The following is a 6,675-nucleotide window of genomic DNA, read 5'->3' as shown; positions in this document are numbered from 1 at the left end:
CTACTCTTCATAGTGGTGTGTGAGCTTCTCATTGTGGTGATTTCCCCTGTTGTGGAGCATAGGCTCTAGGCATGCAGGCTTCAGTAGCTGCAGCATGGGCACTCAATAGTTCTGGCACACAGGGTTGGATGTTCCACAGCATGTGGAGTGTTCCCGGACCAGGGATCGAACCTGTGTCCCCTGCATTGGCAGGTGAATTCTTATTCACTGTACCACCAGGGAACTCGTCCCAGGCTTATTTTTGAGTGAGGGTAGTGTAAGGGTCTGGAGAGCAAACTGAGACGTGAGGGCAATGGAGAGAGTGTTCTGGAATGCTGAGGAACTGGTAGCAAACCTTACGACATCTGTCTGCAGATGCAACCGTGTTCTTTTTAAATATAGTTGTGTCCTCATTCCCTTGGTTTTTCTTGTTCTTATTCAGTCTATTAGTCATGTCCAACTCTTTGCGACCTCATGAACTGTAGCACACCAGACTCCTCTGTCCTCCACTGTCTCCTGGAGTTTGATCAAATTCATATCCATTTAGTCAGTGAAGCTATTTAACCATCTCATCCCTACCACCCCCTTCTCCTTTTGCCTTCAGTCTTTCCCAGCATCAGGGTCTTTTCCAATGAGATAGCTCTTCACATCAGGTGGCCAAAGTATTGGCCAGGAACAAACCTTCCAATGAATATTCAGGATTGATTTCCTTTAGGATTGACTGGCTTGATATCCTTGCTATCCAAGTGACTCTCAAGACTCTTCTTCAGACCATAATTTGAAAGCATCAGTTCTTTGGCCCTCAGCCTTCTTTATGCTCCAACTCTCACATGGATACATGACTATGGGAAAACCCAGAGCTTTGACTATATGCACCTTTGTTGGCAATGTAATGTCTGCTTTTTAATACACTATCTAGCTTTGCGACACCTTTTCTACCAAAGAGCAAGTGTCCTTTAATTTCATAACTGCAGTCAATGTCTGCATTGATTTTGGAGCCCAAGAAAAGAAAATCTGTTACTGCTTTCACTTTTTCCTTTTCTATTTGCCATGAAGTGATGGGATCATATGCCATAATCTTAGTTTTATTTCATGTTGAGTTTCAAGCCAGCTTTATTTCCTCTTCACTTTCTGCCATTAGAGTTGTATCATCCACATACCTGAGGTTGTTGATACTTCTGTTGGAAATCTTGATTCCAACTTGTGATCCATCCAGCCAGGCATTTCACATGATGTACTCTGCATAGAAGATAAATAAGCAGGGTGACAATATACAGCCTTGCTGTTCTCCTTTCCCAACTTTGAACTGATTAGTTTCACATCTGGTTCTAACTATTGCTTTTTGACCTACCTACAGGTTTCTTTTTACATCATGAATAATAATTCTCTATACTGTGCCTACCGGTTAAGGAAGTATCATGAGGAATGGTGAGTTCCCAACCCTAAAACACTAGGAATTCACCTGATCAAAGACCCTGTCCTTAGTTCTTATTTGTTCATATCCTATCATGGGAAGTAGGTGTTTGAACTTTTTATTATGGAAAATTTCAAAAAAATCCAAAAGTAGAATAGCACAATGAACTTCCATGAAACAAGCTTCAACGATTATTCATGTTGTCCATCTCATTTCAGCAAACTCTCCTCTTTTGCCACAGTGTCACCAGTATTTAGCACGACTCCAAGATACATATAATTTTACCAACTGATACTCCAGTACACATTTCTAAGAGCTAAACACTTGAGAAAGATAAACACAGTACCATATCCCTTTACTAATCACCTTAACATCAATATACTTGTGTAGCATGGGCAGCTACAAAGGCGCACATAGAGCAGCTGAGAAGAGCTACCCCACATCCGAGGTCAGGGGCGGGGGCCGAGAGGAGCTACCCCGCATCCAAGGAGCAGTGGCTCCATGGGCACAGGAGGTCCTAGAGGAGCTATTCCACGTTCAAGGTCAGGAGGGGTGGTGGTGAGGAGATACCTCTCGTCCAAGGTAAGAGAAACCCAAGTAAGACAGTAGGTGTTGCAAGAGGGCATCAGAGGGCAGACACACTGAAACCATAATCACAGAAAACTAGTCAATCTAATGACACTAGGACCACAGCCTTGTCTAAGTCAATGAAACTGAGCCATGCCCGTGGGGCCACCCAAGATAGGAAGGTCATGGTGGAGAGGGCTGACAGAATGTGGTCCACTGGAGAAGGGAATGGCAAACCACTTCAGTATTCTTGCCTTGAGAACCCCATGAACAGTATGAAAAGGCAAAATGATAGGATACTGAAAGAGGAACTCCCCAGGTCAGTAGGTGTCCAATATGCTACTGGAGATCAGTGGAGAAATAACTCCAGAAATAATGAAGGGATGGAGCCAAAGCAAAGACAATACCCAGCTGTGGATGTGACTGGTGATAGAAGCAAGGTCCAACACTGTAAAGAGCAATAAGAGGAACCTGGAATGTCAGGTCCATGAATCAAGGCAACTTGGAAGTGGTCAAACAGGAGATGGCAAGAGTGAATGTTGACATTTTAGGAATCAGCAAACAAAAATGGACTGGAATGGGTGAATTTAACTCAGATGGCCATTATATCTATTACTGCAGGCAGGAATCCCTTAGAAGAAATGGAGTAGCCATCATGGTCAACAAGAGTCTGTAATGCAGTACATGGATGCAATCTCAAAAACGACAGAATGATCTCTGTCCATTTCCAAGGCAAACTATTGAATATCACAGTAATCCAAGTCTATGCCCCAACCAGTAATGCTGAAGAAGCTGAAGTTGAACGGTTCTATGAAGACCTACAAGACCTTTTAGAACTAACACCCAAAAAAGATGTCCTTTTCATTATAGGGGACTGGAATGCAAAAGTAGGAAGTCAAGAAACACCTGGAGTAACAGGCAAATTTGGCCTTGGAATACGGAATGAAGCAGGGCAAAGACTAATAGAGTTTTGCCAAGAAAATGCACTGGTCATAGCAAACACCCTCTTCCAACAACACAAGAAAATACTCTACACATGGACATCACCAGAGGGTCAACACTTAAATCAGATTGATTATACTCTTTGCAACAAAAGATGGAGAAGCTCTATACAGTTAACAAAAACAAGACCAGGAGATGACTGTAGCTCAGATCATGAACCCCTTATTGCCAAATTCAGACTTAAATTGAAGAAAGTAGGGAAACCACTAGACCATTCAGGTATGACCTAAATCAAATCCCTTATGATTATACAGTGGAACTGAGAAATAGATTTAAGGGCCTAGATCTGATAGATAAGAGTGCCTGATGAACTATGGAATGAGGTTCGTGACATTGCACAGGAGACAGGGATCAAGACCATCCCCATGGAAAAGAAATGCAAAAAAGCAAAATAGCTGTCTAAGGAGGCCTTACAAATAGCTGTGAAAAGAAGAGAAGTGAAAAGCAAAGGAGTAAAGGAAAGATATAAGCATCTGAATGCAGAGTTCAAAGAATAGCAAGAAGAGATAAAAAAGCACTCCTCCGCAATCAATGCAAAGAAATAGAGGAAAACAACAGAATGGGAAAGACTAGAGATCTCTTCAAGAAAATTAGAACTACCAAGGGAACATTTCATGCAAAGATGGGCTTGATAAAGGACAGAAATAGTATGGACCTAACAGAAGAGGTGACAGGAATACACAGAAGAACTGTTCAAAAAAGATCTTCACAACCAAGACAATCACGATGGTGTGATCACTCACCTAGAGCCAGACATCCTGGAATGTGAAGTCAAGTGGGTCTTAGGAAGCATCACTACGAACAAAGCTAGTGGAGGTGATGGAATTTCAGTTGAGCTCTTTCAAATACTGAAAGATGATGCTGTGAAAATGCTGCACTCAACATGCCAACAAGTTTGGAAAACTCAGCAGTGGCCACAGGACTGGAAAAGGTCAGTTTTCATTCCAATCCCAAAGAAAGGCAATGCCAAAGAATGCTCAAACTACCACACAATTGCACTCATTTCACATGCTAGTAAAGTAATGCTCAAAAGTCTCCAAGCCAGGCTTCAGCAATATGTGAACCATGAATTTCCAGATGTTCAAGCTGGTTTTTGAAAAGGCAGAGGAACCAGAGATCAAATTGCCAACATCCACTGGATCATGGAAAAAGCAAGAGAGTTCCAGAAAAACATCTATTTCTGCTTTATTGACTATGCCAAAGCCTTTGACTGTGTGGATCACAATAAACTGTGGAAAATTCTGAAAGAGATGGGAATACCAGACCATCTGACCTGCCTCTTGAGAAACCTGTATGCAGGTCAGGAAGCAACAGTTAGAACTGGACATGGAACAACAGACTGGTTCTAAATAGGAAAACGAGTATGTCAAGGCTGTATATTGTCACCCTGCTTATTTAACTTCCATGCAGGGTATATCATGAGAAACGCTGGGCTGGAAGAAGCAAAAGCTGGAATTAAGATTGCCAGGAGAAACATCAATAACCTCAGATATGCATATGACACCACCCTTATGGCAGAAAGTGCTGCTGCTACTGCTGCTAAGTCGCTTCAGTGCTGTCCGACTCTGTGCGATGCCATAGACAGAAGCCCACCAGGCTCCCCCATCCCTGGGATTCTCCAGGCAAGAACACTGGAGTGGGTTGCCATTTCCTTCTCCAATGCATGAAAGTGAAAAGTGAAAGTCAAGTCGCTCAGTCGTGTCCAACTCTTAGCAACTCCATGGACTGCAGCCCACCAGGCTCCTCTGTCCATGGGATTTTCCAGGCAAGAGTACTGGAGTGGGGTGCCATCACCTTCTCCGGGCAGAAAGTGAAGAGGAACTAAAAAGCCTCTTGATGAAAGTGAAAGTGGAGAGTGAAAAAGTTGGCTTAAATCTCAACATTCAGAAAACGAAGATCATGGCATCTAGTCCCATTACTTCATGGGAAATAGATAGGGAAACTGTGGAAATAGTATCAGACTTTATTTTGGGGGGGAGGGGGCTCCAAAATCACTGTAGATGGTGACTTCAGCCATGAAATTAAAAGACACTTATTCCTTGCAAGAAAAGTTATGACCAACCTAGATAGCATATTGAAAAGCAGAGACATTACTTTGCCAACAAAGGTCCATCTAGTTAAGGCTATGGTTTTTCCAGTGGTCATGTATGGATGCAAGTGGTGGACTGTGAAGAAAGCTGAGTGCCGAGGAATTGATGCTTTTGAACTGTGGTGTTGGAGAAGACTCTTGAGAGTTCTTTGGACTGCAAGGAGATCCAACCTGTACATTCTGAAGGAGATCATCCCTGGGATTTCTTTGAAAGGAATGATGCTAAAGCTGAAACTCCAGTACTTTGGCCACCTCATGTGAAGATGACTCATTGGAAAAGACTCTGATGCTGGGAGGGATTGGGAGCAAGAGGAGAAGGGGATGACAGAGGATGAGATGGCTGGATGGCATCACTGACTCGATGGAGGTGAGTCTGAGTAAACTCCGGGAGTTGATGATGGATAGGGAGCCCTGGCGTGCTGCGATTCATAGGGTCGCAAAAAGTCGGACACAACTGAGTGACTGAACTGAACTGAACTGATGGATATATATACTCATACTCATTACTATATCTCAAGAACATCTTAAGAAACTGACCGTTGCCTGCTAAAATCTTAGTGCTAGGATTTCACTACAGTTTTCTTCAGCTCCATCAGCCTTTATAAGCATATGCATTTAATTCAGCATTACAATCCTTTATTTACTGAACCCAAGAGGTTGTTCCAATTATGACTGCCTCCTTTTCTAAATCATCACAAGCCATTGGTTTAATACTGCACTTGGGCTTCCCTGGTGGCTCAGTTGGTAAAGAATCCACCTGCAATGCGGGAGACCTGGGTTCAATCCTGGGTTGGGAAGATCCCCTGGAGAAGGCTAGTCCTCTGGCCTAGAGAATTCAATGGACTATATACGTAGAGTCGCAAAGAGCCAGACATGACTGAGCCACTTTCACTTTCTTTCACTTTTTCTTTGGAATTTTACATGAGGGCAGTTTCTGGAATGATTTATTTCTTCCCTTTGAAACACTGGATAAAGAGCTTAAGTCTTATCTTGATACCACTGCTTTTCTTTTGTCATTATTATGCAATAAGCTAATGAGATAATTTTCCACCCAACAAATGGAGTCAGATAATAAACATGAGTTTGAGGGTTTCCCTGTGTTTCAGATGGTTAAGAATCTGCCTGCAATGTGGGAGACCTGGGTTTCATCCCTGGGATTGGGAAGATCCCTTGGAAAAGGTAATGACTACTCTCTCCAGTATTCTTTCCTGGAGAATCCATGGACAGAGAAGCCTGGCAGGCTACAGTCTATGGGGTCACAAAGAATAGGACATGACTGAGTGACTAATACTTTTATTTTCACTTTGAGGAGAGATAAGAACAGACCTGGAGTATATTGGGAGGGGCTGCTGGTGACAGGAAGGTCAGGGGCCAACAAAGGTACATTTTCCTCCCTGTCACAGTTGTAGGGGATCTGGTTCTGGTGAAATGCTGTGATGTTTGCCTTTGCTGTGTGTTAAGTGCCCCACACCCTCGTTTAAAAGTGAGATAAGAAACTAATCAACACCTCAGACCCTCCTGCCTTTTCCATACTCCTGGTTCTCCCCTTGTCCTCCTGAGTAAAGTCACTCAACTATCAAGGAATAAGCTTTTAAACAACAAAGAAGATGGTTTAAGAAAGATT

This window comes from Bubalus kerabau, chromosome 12 (assembly GCF_029407905.1).
Source record: "Bubalus kerabau isolate K-KA32 ecotype Philippines breed swamp buffalo chromosome 12, PCC_UOA_SB_1v2, whole genome shotgun sequence".
Taxonomy (NCBI): Eukaryota; Metazoa; Chordata; class Mammalia; order Artiodactyla; family Bovidae; genus Bubalus; species Bubalus kerabau.
This window is presented reverse-complemented; position numbering follows the sequence as displayed.